Here is a 13,922-nt window from a genome sequence, read left to right on the forward strand (position 1 = left end):
AGGGGTGAGGGTGTGTTAGGCAGGGGTGAGGGCATGGAGGGGGATGCAGAGGCCTGCACCCTGGAATGTCCTTTCACTCCCTGAGGTTTTGTTCTCCTGATCCCTGAGTACATCCCAGAACACAGTGGGGCCCTAGCTGGGGAGAGGTAGGGAAGCATGTGATGTTCATCAGGGTCCTTGTTAGGCAAATCAGATTAGGGGCCAGGCTTTCAGTGGTGGGTGCGAGTGTGCGAGTGAGTGAGTGTGCAGGTGTGTCTGGGAAGAGAGATGGGGATAGGGTCAGCCCCAGCCACTATCAAGACCTCACCTGTGCATCCACCCATCCCAGCAGCATCCCTGAGTGAGTGCCTTCAGGGTGCAGGTCCTGTTTTGCACACGGAAGTGAATCAGAGTGGGACACTGCCTTGCCTTAGAGAGGTCACATTTCTTTCTTTTTTTTTTTTTAACTTGCGACAGAGTCTCGCTCTGTTTGTTGCCCAGGTTGGAGTGCAGTGGCGTGACTTCGGCTCACTGCAACCTCCGCCTCCCAGGTTCAAGCAATTTTCCTGCCTCAGCCTCCTGGGTAACTGGGATTATAAGCACGCATTACCATGCCTGGCTAATTGTTGTATTTTAGTTTCACCATATTGGCCAGGCTGGTCCCAGACTCCTGGCCTCAAGCGATCTGCCCCCCTTGGCCTCCCAAAGTGCTGGGATTACAGGCGTGAGTCACTGCGCTGGGCAAGAGGTCACGCTTCATGCCAAGTGGGAGGCAGCCACTCAGACAGCACCCCAGCTGGTGCTGGGACTGAGGGGTGCTCAGCGTCCTAGGAAGGCAGAGGGCTGTGTGAGAGGTTTGGGCAGGAAGGACTGGAGGAGGATTTGAAATTTTCACCTGAGCAGCTAGGTGGATGGAGAGGCTGTTTACTGAGAATCACAAGAATGTGGATGAGCAGGTTGGGGCACTGATAAAGCACTCTGTTTTGGCCCGCAGAAAATTTGAGATGCCTCCCTGGTGTCCAGGTAGGTCTTTGGGAGAGGTCAGGGCTGGGCCTCTGACTTGGATGGATGTCTCTGGCAGGCAGCAGAGCATGTGGATGGTTTGTGAAGCCCAGAAGGGCATGAGATTTCCTGTAGCAGTGCCCACTGCGAATGGAAGGGCATTTGGCCTGAGCCCAGACATGTAAAAGTTGGGCAGAGAAGGGGGTGGGTCCCTGGGACCCACAGAGGAGCAGCTACGGAGGTACAGAAAAACCAAGTGTGTGGGGGTCACATGATGCAGGAAGCTCAAATAAGATGAGGAAAGAGATTTTAAAGATGATCAGGGTTGGGGACAGTAGTTCATGCCTGTAATCCCAACACTTTGGGAAGCTGAGATGAGAGGATAGCTTGAGGCCAGGAGTTTGAGTCCAGCCTGGGCAACATAGGGAGACCCCATTTCTATAAATAAATACATTGGTACTTGGCATTTCAGGTGGGGAACAGCAAACACATGAAAGCTCTGAGGCAGGAAAGGGAAGTGATTAGCGCTTGTTCCTGGTCCCTTTATCAGGCCTTAAAGAGATGCAGAGACATCTCAGGTACTCCTTGGCCGAGCTCCTTCAGGGAGGGCCTAAGTTCGCTTCTACTTCACATCTTTAAATTTTTTTTTTTTTTTTCTTTTTGGAGACAGAGTCTCACTCTGTTGCCCAGGCTGGAGTGCATGCAGTGGCACGATCTCGGCTCACTGCAACCTCCACCTCCCAGGTTCAAGCGATTCTCCTGCCTCAGCCTCCCCAGTAGCTGGGACTACAGGTACGCGCCACCACAATCGGCTAAGTTTTTGTATTTTTAGTAGAGACGGGGTTTCATCTTGTTGGCCAGGCTGGTTTCGAACTCCTGACCTCAAGTGATCCGCCTGCCTCGGCCTCCCAAAGTGCTGGGATTACAGCGTGAGCCACCGCACCCGGCCCTATTTCATTCTTGACGCCCACCATACGTGCTTCCAAATGTTTGCTGAATGACTACAAGATGAACGAGTGAATGGGACTACTTGACTTCGGGCGGCAGGCAATCCTATTCCTTGGACCTCAGTTTCCCTTTCTGTAAAGCAAGCCTGCCTCTCGCTCTCTGCCCTAAAAGCCTGAGCTCTGGGTTTGAGATGAGCGCGTCCTGCAGAGCCGACTCCAACTAGACGTTGAGCTGGATATTCTAGGAGGCGAAGATCCGGCCGGCTGTTGGGTCGGGTCCTCCCGCGGGACTCCGCAAGCCCAGTTCGAGCGCCGCCCCGCCCAACCTCCCTTTGTTCCCCAGGCCCCGCCCACTCCGCACAGCTCGCTCCCCATTGGCCGGGGGGCGGGACGGCGGGCGGCAGGCGGGGCTGTGTGCGCCTGCGCGGTGTCTGTCCCGGCCGCAGCCCCGCGCCGGCTGCAGCTCCGCGAGCCGAGCCGGATCCCGAGCGGGAGAAACGGGCTGAGGCGGCGGCGGCGGCCCCGCCCCGGGGCTCCATTGTTGAGGCGGCCGCGGCTCTGTCGGCTGTTCAGCTGCGCTCCAGTCGGCCCAGGAGCCGCTGCGAGGAGCGAGCGCTGCGAGGCGGCGGCCTGAGGTGAGACGGCGCGACTGGCGGCAGGGTCTCCGGACCGGGCGGGGGTCTCTGCCCCGGGCGTGGCGGCTCCGAGCGGGGCTTCGCAGGGTCCGGGGTCCGTGCGCCTGGGCTTTGTCTCGCCCTCAGGTGGCACCGGGGGCTCCGCGCCGGCTGCGACGCCGCGTGGGCCCGCGAGGGGGTCCCGGTCGTCCTGCGGGTGGGGGCCGGTCCCCACTGCTCCCCGGCTCCCCGCGTCTGCCCGGAGGGGACTGCATGGACCTGGGCGCTGGCTCCTGCCCGGTCCTCCCGCGGCGTGGCTGGTCCCCGTGTGCAGCAGAGGGGGCCCTGCGAAGACCCACTCGTGGGGCGGGGTCCGGCTCACCAAGAGTGGGAGGCTCCGCCGCCCTCCCCTCCCTCACCTGTAGCGAGACTGCTTAGCCCGACTCACCGAGGGGACTGCGCGGACCCTCGGACGAGGGGGTCCGTGACTCTGGGTGGGGGCTCTTTCCCGGCCTCGCATGACGGCTTCCTGAGTGTTTTGTCACCTACAGGTTGCTGCGTGGACCCGCGCGCGTGGGTCCCGGCCGCCCTGCGAGTGGGGCTCTGCGCCGCCCCGTGGCTCGTCTGGGTCCTCCCCGCTTGGGGCGCGCGTGTAATGGGGGTCCGTGCGCGGGGGGCGCGGTTGGTGGGGGCGCACTGCGCCCCGTGATTTATCCTCTCAGTTGCCTGGCGGGTGGAAGCGAGAGGCGCGGGCCCAGAGCTGTCGCGCAGTGGCCGCACCGTCCTCTGCCCTGGCCGGCGGGTCCTGGGGGGCGCTGGGCTGTCACCGCGCGTCCCACCGCCACGCTTCCTGCTCTGGCCCCGGGCTAGGCTCTGATTGGAGGGAGCAGGGCCCTTCTGCCCGGCGCTTTTTGATTTCTTCCGTTAGTAATGGGAAGAAAAAAAAAAAATCTGGAAAGCCAGATTGAACTTTGTAGCTCTCAGCGCCTGGAGAGTGGAAGAAACTCTCTCAAGAATTTGACGGGCTGGAAAATGCGTTTCAAGCAGGAGCATCCACGCCCACGGAATGAGGCCAAGGCAGTTACAGTTAGAGGTCAGATTGATGAGGGGAGAGCGAGGGTGAGGTCCGTGGGTGGGGAGACTCCGACCTCAGCTTAATGGGAAGACCTGATGCCGCCCCTCAGACGCTGTATTTCTCGGTCACCAAAGAAAGTGGAATCACTCCTTAGTGAATGCTTTCATCAAACTTTTGAAAAACCTGTTATGTCCCAGGAAGCAAAATCGAACTGGACAGTTTTTCCCTTTTAAGAGTGTTAAAGATCCCGGAGACAAACAGCAGAAGGCTCAAGGAGTCCAAATACCCAACCTGAAGTTCTTTCTGAACAAGAGATGGTGTTTGAGTAACGGGCGTACGAGACAAAACTGAGCTAATTACCGCAGCTGTGGCTCCTAGCCCTCTAGCGTGTCATGCAGGCCCTTTTGCTTTCTCTGCCCTCCGCTGCCCCAGACCCCCACTCTACCCCGCACCTCCAGTCATCAGCTCCCGCCAACCCATTGCTATGGACTCTGTTTAGGTGGCTCACTTCTCTCTGAAGCTTTGCTTGTTCTCCTGAAGTCCTGGTCTTTAAGAGCTTATGATCTGCCAGGACAGATTGGCTTTGGGTAATACATGGTTAACTGTAGCACAGCTTGAAAAATGCTCTGATAGAGGTGGGCAGGCACAGTTTGTACATGCGGGTAAATGCGAGCTCTTTTTTCAATACCGTGAATCCAAGTATTCATGCTATTTTAAATCTGCAATTCTTTGACTCTCCAGAGGGTTTTTAGATTAATTTTTTTTCTATTACTTCCTAATGTTTGTTGCATAGTGCAGAGTATTTGATTAAAACTTAGCAGGTCGGCCGGGCGCGATGGCTCACGCCTGTAATCCCAGGACTTTGGGAGGTCGAGGCAGGCGGATCATTTGAGGTCAGGAGTTCGAAACCAGCCTGGCCAACATGGTGAAACTCCGTCTCTACTAAAAATACAAAAATTAGCCGGGCATGGTGGTGGGTGCCTGTAATCGCAGCTACTCAGGAGGCTGAGGCAGGAGAATAGCTTGAACCCAGGAGGCGGAGGTTACAGTGAGTCAAAATGACTCCACTACACTCCAGCCTGGGCGATAGAGTAAGATTTCATCTCAAAATAAAAACAAAAACAATGTACTGGGTCTGCGTCCGGCTCTGGAATTTTCCTGGAAGGCCTTCTCTTCTGGGCTTCATTTTTCTCACCTTTGAGGATCGTAAACTGCATAATTTCTAAGAATCTTTTCAGCCCTACACCTTTAATTCTTTCAAGCAAATATAGTAGAGAAAAATTCTCTTACCGGCAATGGTATAAATAATGGAGGCCTTTGAAAATGTGGATTCTAAAGTGGAAGTTCCTTTTCTTCTTCCCCTTTTTTTCCTTTTAAACAAGTTGAGTTACATGTGTATGTACTTTATCTCAGAGTTAAGGACAAGTATCTATGATGAAACCTTAAGCAACTTTTTGGCAATATCTTTCATATTCTTCATAACTGTGTTTTATGTGCAGCATCTTCACTATATCCAATTGGTTCGTTTTTTTCTCATTAATGGAGTTGTTGAGCTCAGATCTTTTTTCAGGAGCATTTTGTTGATCTTTTAAGTGTCATGTGAAGTATGTTTCAATCGAACATTTTATTTTGGAGAGTAAAATGGGAGTAAATGGAATTTTGAGAGTGCCTTGAGTAGATGTACTTGGCTTTGTGTAATGGTTTGAAGCCTAGTTTAAAATTACCACTTGTGGCCAGGTGTGGTGGCTCACGCCTGTAATCCCAACACTTTGGGAGGCCGAGGCAGGCAGATCACGAGGTTAGAAGATGGAGACCATCCTGGCTAACACAGTGAAACCCTATCTCCACTAAAAATACAAAAAGTTAGCTAGGAGTGGTGGCGCATACCTGTTGTCCCAGCTACTCGGGAGGCTGAGGCAGGAGAATTACTTGAACCCGGGAGGCGGAGGTTGCAGTGAGCCGATATTGCACCACTGCACTCCAGCCTGGGTGACAGAGTGAGACTCCATCTCAAAAAAAAAAAAAAAAAAAAAAAAAAAAAATTACCACTTGTAAAAAATTGCATCACATGTTGAATGACCTATAAAGGAGCTATAGTTCTAAGGAATATGGTAATTAATTCTTTAAAATAGTAAGGCCAGGTGCTGTGGTTTACACCTGTAATGCCAGCACTTTGGGAGACTGAGGTAGGAGGATCACTTGAGCCCAAGATTAGAGGCTGCAGTGAGCTATAATCATGCCACTGCACTCCAGTCTGGGTGACGGAGTGAAACCCTTTCTGTAAAAAATAAAAAGGTAAATAATTTAAAAATAAAATATTAAGCTCCTTTCCAATTTATCTGTTTGGTAAGGTGGGAATTTGATGTGCCTGAGTTTCTTAAAGCCACGTGTCTCTGTAGAAAGGAGACACAATTTTCTCTGCTATTCCTAGTTATTTGGATGATTATAGGGATTAAAAATAGCCATTTGGTCAGGTCATGAGCTACCGAATTACAATTTTTGCTTCACTCAGTAGGATTTTGCCTGTATTTTGATTTGCATTCTTATCTTAATTTTTTTTTTTTTTTTTTTTGAGACGGAGTCTCGCTCTGTCTCCCAGGCTGGAGTGCAGTGGCGCAATCTCGGCTCACTGCAAGCTCCGCCTCCCGGGTTCACGCCTTTCTCCTGCCTCAGCCTCTCCGAGTAGCTGGGACTACAGGTGCCCGCCACCACGCCCGGCTAATTTTTTTGTATTTTTAGTAGAGACGGGGTTTCACCGTGGTCTCAATCTCCTGACCTCATGATCTGCCCGCCTCGGCCTCCCAAAGTGCTGGGATTAAAAGCGTGAGCCACCGCGCCTGGCCTTGCGTTCTTATCTTAATTTAGGAAAAGTTCTTTGTTATATGCTCCATGTACTTTGTTCTTTTGGGGAATCTGATCTTAGGAGAGGGCTTCAAAACGCGACCAGATTTTCTTTATGGTTTTCTAGATTTTATTAATGTTTTAATAAAACTTAACTAGTTAATGCTGCTTCTGTGTCGAGGTGTTTTTCATTTACAGCAGGCTTGATTTTGATGTGGATTAAATGAAAGGGAGGGGACGCATGGGTATGGAGAAGACAGAGGAGCTCTGCATTTCAGAGTTCTTTTCTCTAGCCCTGGCCAGGGTCCCAAACAGGGAACTTAATTCACTCTATCACTGAAGTATACTCTTGCTTTGATGCCATTGGTGTGGTGTCCTAGAGATTTGCTGTGGCTGCTAGGAGTGTTTCATAGAAAGAATTGATGCAACTTCTCTTTTGTCAGCTTATGAGTCTATAAACCATCTTGTTCCCTTTAGTGTTATCTGCCTGGAACTGGAAGGTCAGAGATGCAGTTTTCTTGTAAGTCTCAGTCTTTGCTGTCTACCTTCCTCTCTCTCCCATGTCACCTCCTGTTTTTTTTTTCTCTGTTTTTCATTTTTTTTTTTTTTTTTTTTTTTTTCCCGAGACGGAGTCTCGCTCTTTCACCCAGGCTGGAGTGCAGTGGTGCGATCTCGGCTCACTGCAGGCTCCGCCCCCCGGGGTTCACGCCATTCTCCTGCCTCAGCCTCCCGCGTAGCTGGGACTACAGGTGCCCGCCACCTCGCCCGGCTAATTTTTTGTATTTTTAGTGGAGACGGGGTTTCACCGTGTTAGCCAGGATGGTCTCGATCTCCTGACCTCGTGATCTGCCCGCCTCGGCCTCCCAAAGTGCTGGGATTACAGGCGTGAGCCACCGTGCCTGGCCTGTTTTTCATTTTACTGTTTTTATTGTATAGGTGTCTATTATTTCAGGCTACCTCAAAACATTTTTGGACATTGACAGGATGTAAGTATGAGTAATACGTAAAAGATAACTTACTCTAGTTCTTTTGAGCAGGGGACCTGAATTCAGTATGTGACCCTATTAAAGCTTTTGTTAAGTCCAAGTACTTTTCTGAACTTCAGTTCCCTTTCCCATAAAATGGAGTTAGTTGTTAGTAATACCTGTTCTTCCTAACTCAGGAGATTGTTTGGAGGGTCAAATGAAATCATGAATGTAATGGAATTTTGTAAATTTTAAATAAAATATTGTATCACTTGAGATTAAAAAAAAAAACGCCCCATTAAGAATGGAATGAATCTGGGTTTTCCTTTGAAATCCCGAATGTTTAATGTACAGAGAAGTCTTAATGTGTCTGTTGGGGAGCTTCATTAGGGTTGTTTTCTATCTTTAATTGGCCAGTATTGTTTTATATTTTAGCTTTTTTGGGGAACATCAAATTTGTGTTTCAGTTATCATTAATATTTTACAAAGTTATTGAATGTGCATGATTTAGTCTTTAACAGTCTCTTCAATTCTTTACATTCCCATGTAAAAAATGAAGTAATGAATGTCCACGTAAATAACATTCCCATGCTTTAATGAAGCATAATTTCCTGACATTGCAGTTTCTAAGTGCTCTGTCTTGAGGTTAGGGAAGCTAAAGGGCAGTCAGAGGTCAAGGTCAGCAAAGCATCACATTTTGACATTTGAAATCCAGCAGCAGCATCACAGTGAACCCAAGCCAGCACTCAGGAAGTTTCTCTGCACCTGCCTGTCCTCCAGCCACTTCAGAAGCTGTGTGTGCGGTGTCGGGCCTGCTTTCCTCTCTCGCCTCTGCCTTTTCTTTCTCTTCACCAACTTCTACCGAGTGCCTCTGATGTCCCAGACAGTGGCAGTGGGAGTACAAATGCTAAGAAACCCGGCCCTGGTCCTCAAAGAATTTATGTTTTCTGTGCAGATACTAAGTTATACTGTCATATATAGTGTTGACAAACATGGATACAGATTTCCTGTGAAGTGCAGGAGCACCGTTCTAGAAGCAGAGGTGCAGAGGTGGGACTCATGACTCACACGTGGAGAGCTGGAGTTCTTGGTCCAGTGGGAAAAACCGACCTGGACATCATTTCAGTGCAGCAGAGTGAGTGCTGGGTTGGGCTCCCTCGGGGGCATCTGGAGCCGGGTTAGTCTGGTGTTTAGTCTCCTGTGTGTATGGTACTTAGTTTGTCAGTAAGACGAGCATTGGGAGGTTTCTAAGTGAAAGGAAAGGCAGTCACTTACCTGAAACCTAAAATTTGTAGGTGTTCTGGGCCATTTATAATTCACTGTATCTGTTTTGTCAGAACAAGTCTATCATCTGTTGTTTTGGATGGAGTGTGGCCAGCCCTGCCTTTGGATGTAAGGAAATCAGGAAACGCTTGTCAGATGTCAACACCGTGCCAGACACTCTGCTAGGGGTTTCCACGTAAATCACTATATTCATTTCTGTTGCTGCTTTAACACATTTCCACAAATTTAGTGGCATAAAATAATTGAAATTGTATCATCTTACAGTTCTGTGGGGTAGAAGTCTGACGTGGGCGTCACTGGGCAAAAATCACCATGTGGGCTGGGCTGCATTCCTCACTGGAGAATTGTTTCCAAGTGCTTTTGGCCAAATATAGTTCCTTGTGGTTGCAGGACTGAGGTGTCCCCTTGCTGGCCATCTGTTGGGGGCTGCCCTCAGCTCCTGAGGCCTCTATCTGGTCTTTGCATGTGGTCCCATCAGCTCAGGACTACCTAGGCCAGGGACCTGGTCAGGCCCTCCAATTCCCCTGTGTGCATTTCTCTTCTTCACTCAGAGAAAGTTCTGTGCCCTTTTTTTATATATATTTTTTGAGACGGAGTCTTGCACTGTTGCCCAGGCTGGAGTGCAGTGGCGTGATCTCAGCTCACTGCAACCTCCGCCTCCCGGGTTCAAGTGATTCTCCTGCCTCAGCCTCCTGAGTAGCTGGGATTACAGGTGCTCGCCACCATGCCCGACTAATTTTTGTATTTTTAGTAGAGATGGGGTTTCACCATTTTGGCCAGGATGGTCTCGATCTCTTGACCTCGTGATCTGCCCACCTTGGCCTCCCAAAGTGCTGTGATTACAGGTGTGAGCCACCGCACCCGGCCAGTTCTGTGCTCTTAAAGGTTCATGGGATTAGATCGGACCTCCCTGGATAGCCTGGCATGCTCTTCCTAAGGCCTGTGGCAAAGCCCTTTTGCCATGTCGTGTGATATAGTCACAGGTCTCCGGGGTTAGAATCTCCCACCACAGTTAGCGATCCACTTACTACAGCAGCCTAGGAGGTGGTTTTCGTTGCCTCTGGTTAACAGATACCAATTTTTTTTTTTTTTTTTTTGCAAATCGGCAGGAACATGAAAATCCCCCCCCCCGCCTTTTTTTTTTTTTTTTTTTTTGAGACGGAGTCTCGCTCTGTTGCCCAGGCTGGTGAGCGCCATCTTGGCTCACCACAACTTGCACCTCCCGGGTTCAAGGGGTTCTCCTGCCTCAGCCTCCTGAGTAGCTGGGACTACAGGCACATGCCACCAAGCCTGGCTAATTTTTGTATTTTTAGTAGAGACAGGGTTTCACTGTGTTGGACAGGCTGGTAACAAACTCCTGACCTTGTGATCCACCAGCCTTGGCCTCCCAAAATGCTGGGATTATAGGCGTAAGCCACTGCTGTGAAGATCCTTCTTAAATGAAAAACTGTTCCTCTGACTTGATGTGAGGCTGTTGGTGAGGTTTATAGCAGTGGACACAGGTCCATCAGAAATGGAGCTAAACTTTGTTTTGGAGTATTTTGATGGCCTGCCCTGATTACATAAGTTTTGCTAAGAAGTCATTAGAGTAATTCCTCTACTGGAAGAAACACCCATATGGGGAATTTGGGACCTTGCCTTTTCAAGTTTTACACAAAGGACTCTTCATGGGGTGAAAAGTACATGATTCTAGGTCCATTTCTAGAATGGAAACAGCTGAATCAACGCAACAGCGATGCACATTCCTGAGTTTTAGAGTATCTGATTGTTTCAAGGCTGAAGCAAAAAGCCCAATAAACAATGTTTGTACCTTTATTAATAGTTAGGAATTAGGTGCATCCCGTGGTCAAGAAAACAACTGATGGTGGTCACCAAGTAGTTTAAAACCAAGCAGGACCTCATTTTATTATCATGTGGATGTTTTTGATTTTTTTATGAAGTTTTTTTTTTTTCCTGTGCAATAAATGACAAGCTCTGACTTGAAATACATTTCCTTTAAGAAACCAGAATCTAGGGCCGAGCATGGTAGCTCAGGCCTGTAATCCCAGACTTTGGGAGGCCTAGGAGGGCGGATCACGAGGTCAGGAGATCGAGACCATCCTGGTTATGGTGAAACCCCATCTCTACTAAAAATACAAAAAATTAGCCGGGCATGGTGGCGGGCGCCTGTAGTCCCAGCTGCTCAGGAGGCTGAGGCAGGAGAATGGTGTGAACCTGGGAGGTGGAGCTTGCAGTGAGCCAAGATCGTGCCACTGCACTCTGGCCTGGGCGACAAAGTGAGACTCTGTCTCAAAAAAAAAAAAAAGAAAAAAAACCCAGAATCTATAATCCTAAGGTTTTTAACCTGGCTTTCAGAAATTTATGAACTGCCCAAAATCCTGTGCAAAAATTTTGTGTATGTGCATCCATGTGTGTTTATGGGGAGACGATTTATAGCTCTCCATACATTTTCAAAGTGGTTGGATTCCAAAAAATTTTAGAGCACACCACTTGGGCCTGGTGTGGTGGCTCACACCTGTAATCCCAGCACTTAGGGAGGCTGAGGCAGTAGGATCCACTGAGGTCAGGAGTTCAAGACCATCCTAGGCAACATAGCGAGACCTCCACCTCTACCAAAAAAATAAATGCTGGGCGTGGTGGTGCACACCTGTGGTTCTAGCTACTCTGGAGGTTGATCACCTGATCCCGATAATTTGAGGCTGCAGTAGGCTAGAATTGCACCACAGCACTCCAGCCTGAGCAACAGAGCAAGACCCTCTCTCTTAAAAACAAAAACAAAAAACCATATCACTTAATATACTATTCTTGTTGGTCAAGTATCAGATTTTGTTTAAAAATTAAATACTTTTAGCAAAGGTGTACAGGCATACAGTGCTAAGAGTCGGAAATTAACAAGGCTTAGAACAAAACCCAGCAATCCCCTACCTTACCCTTCCCCACCCTGATCCCTGTTCCTTGGAGGTTACTGCTTTTATGTTTTAGCTCGTTCTTCTAGATTGTGTGAAAGATAGGGAGATGTCCTACTGTGGAAGACAAGGATTCAGGTCCCTACCCTCCCCCCTCCTCCTGTTGCCCACGTTTTTCTCCCCCATCCTCTCAGTATAATTATTGTGATAGTGAGGCCAGGCACGGTAGCTCATGACTTATCCCAGATTTTTGGGAGGCTGAGGCGGGCAGATCACTCGAGGCCAGGAGTTGAAGGCCAGCCTGGCCAACACAGTGAAACCCCGTCTCTACTAAAAAATACAAAAATTAGTTGGTTGTAGTGTCACACACCTGTAGTCCCAGCTACTCAAGAGGGTGAGGCACAAGAATTGCTTGAACCTGGGAGGTGGAGGTTGCAGTGAGCTGAGATCGCACCACTGCACTCCAGCCTGGGCAACAGAGGTAGACTCTGTCTCAAAAAAAATTATTGTGATAGTGGGATACATAGTACAATAGTGTATATATTTAGTATTCATCCTGGTTTTTGGCCCAGAGCTTCTAAAACCCTTGTAATTTCCTGATAGGAACATCATTGGTTCTAATATTTGGTCTTAGGTTTCAATTCCTGACACAAGAGCTTGTAAGACTTTTGGAATCTCTGGAGTGATAGGAGTGTCTTTTGTATGATAATGAGATGACAGGTGGCTTTGGGCCCCTAGACAGATTCAGGATTAGGGCTGGTTGCCAGAAAGACCGAGGCATGATTAAAGAGTTGGACATACCAGCCCCACCCCTACCTCTGGGGAGGGGAGACGAGACGGGCTGGAGATTGAGCTAGTCACTGGTGGCCAGTGACTTAATCATGTCTATGTTATGAAAACTCCATAAAACCCTCTAAATATTGGGTTTGGAGAGCTTCTGGTTTGGTGAACTCATTTGGTGCTGGGGAGGTGGCACTCCCAGGAAGGGCATGGGAGCCCCGACCTCCCTGCCCTGTGGTGTGCCCTGTGCGTCTCTTGCATTTGGCTGTTCCTGTGTTTTATTCTTTGTAATAAACCAGTAAGAGTAAGTGCCAAGCACTTTGCGTGTCACCTCTCTTACTTTTTCAGCAACACCGTGTGGCAGATAATGTCCTCATTTTGCCGGTGACAAAATGAGATTGATGCATTGAGTAACTTGCCCAAGGTCACATAATAAGAATTCAAGCTCTGTCTCCGAAGCCTGTGCATTTAACCAGCATGCTGCATACATGGCCTCTTTATTTGTTAGGATTTTTGGTGTCTCTAGGTCCTGATACCAAGTTGACTGTTGTGGCCTGGAGCTATTATAATGGAGCTTTTAGCGGCCCTGCTGAGAACAGAGCTAGCACCTCCGGATTGGCAGGGTAGGGGCTGTTCCTGCTGTGAGCTGCAGGCCACTCCCTGTAGCCCTTGGCTGATCTTCCTCATCCACTCCCTCCCTCATTCAGTGTTCCTGAGTGCCTCTGTGTGGAGAAGAAGGCAGCAGCATTCCAGCCCAGGTGGGGCCTGCAGGTACGCACAGGGAGAGGCAGCTATGCACTGAGCTGACTGTAGGCTGGGACAGTGTGGCTCCAGAGGTGCAGATAGAATGCCGTGGGACTGCAGAGGGAGCACGTGCTTCTGAAAGAGAGGAAGGGGGCAGGCACCGCAGAGGAGGTGTATTGAGTTGGACTTTGAGGGAGGAGTTGGATTTCCACAGTGGAACCGAGCAGCTGAGGCTTTTTCAGCAGCTGAAGATTATAGCCAGCCAGCCCCAAATGTTCAGCTTTTCCTGAATTCTCTTTGTTTTTTAGGACAGTGCAGTAAGTTTTCAACAGAGAAAAAGCAGTCACCTCTATGTCATTAATGTTCTGCAAATTCTGTGTGTAGTTTTTGATGCTTAGCAGATGGGGGCAGCCTGGGCCATAAAAGAAGAGCCTGTGTGTCCACCTGTTTGGACATCAGTCAGGTGTGGCACAGGGCAGTGATCACTGCCTGCTCCCGAGGAACTCAGTTGTACTTCTATGTGGAGAGGACAAAGAAAGCTGTTGTACAGGAGGCAGGAGACATTTCACCTGCAAAGCAAGGCACAAAATACTTGGTCTGTGCCCTGCATGAGAAATCTAGCAGAACTGTGTGCTGATTCCCACCCCTGCCTCCTCTCCTGAGAGCAAACCATCCTTTGTACCACGGTGGAAGGCATTTCTGAAGCCTCTGCGATCGGAGTGATCTGTTACTTGCCCTTTGAGCCTTAGGGGCAGCAACCAGGTGCTGTGGCTGAAACACAGGCC

General features: G+C 49.4%; 1 protein-coding gene and 1 pseudogene across 3 annotated transcripts in view; one reads left to right on the forward strand and one right to left on the reverse strand.

The window, feature by feature from the left end:
- Nucleotides 1-2,093: 2,093 nt before the first annotated feature.
- Nucleotides 2,094-3,062, reverse strand: LOC129464600 (collagen alpha-1(I) chain-like; annotated as a pseudogene).
- AFAP1 (actin filament associated protein 1) overlaps nt 2,341-13,922 on the forward strand; it is a 194,089-nt gene continuing 182,507 nt past the window's right edge. For 2 of the 3 annotated variants that reach the window (XM_055245880.2, XM_055245881.2), the window contains exon 1: nt 2,424-2,563. The gene's annotated coding sequence lies outside the window, so the exon portion shown is untranslated. Of the gene's footprint in view, nt 2,564-13,922 lie in introns of all 3 variants that reach the window. The other variant, XM_055245882.2, reaches the window with a different exon arrangement.

This window comes from Symphalangus syndactylus, chromosome 16 (assembly GCF_028878055.3).
Source record: "Symphalangus syndactylus isolate Jambi chromosome 16, NHGRI_mSymSyn1-v2.1_pri, whole genome shotgun sequence".
NCBI lineage: Eukaryota > Metazoa > Chordata > Mammalia > Primates > Hylobatidae > Symphalangus > Symphalangus syndactylus.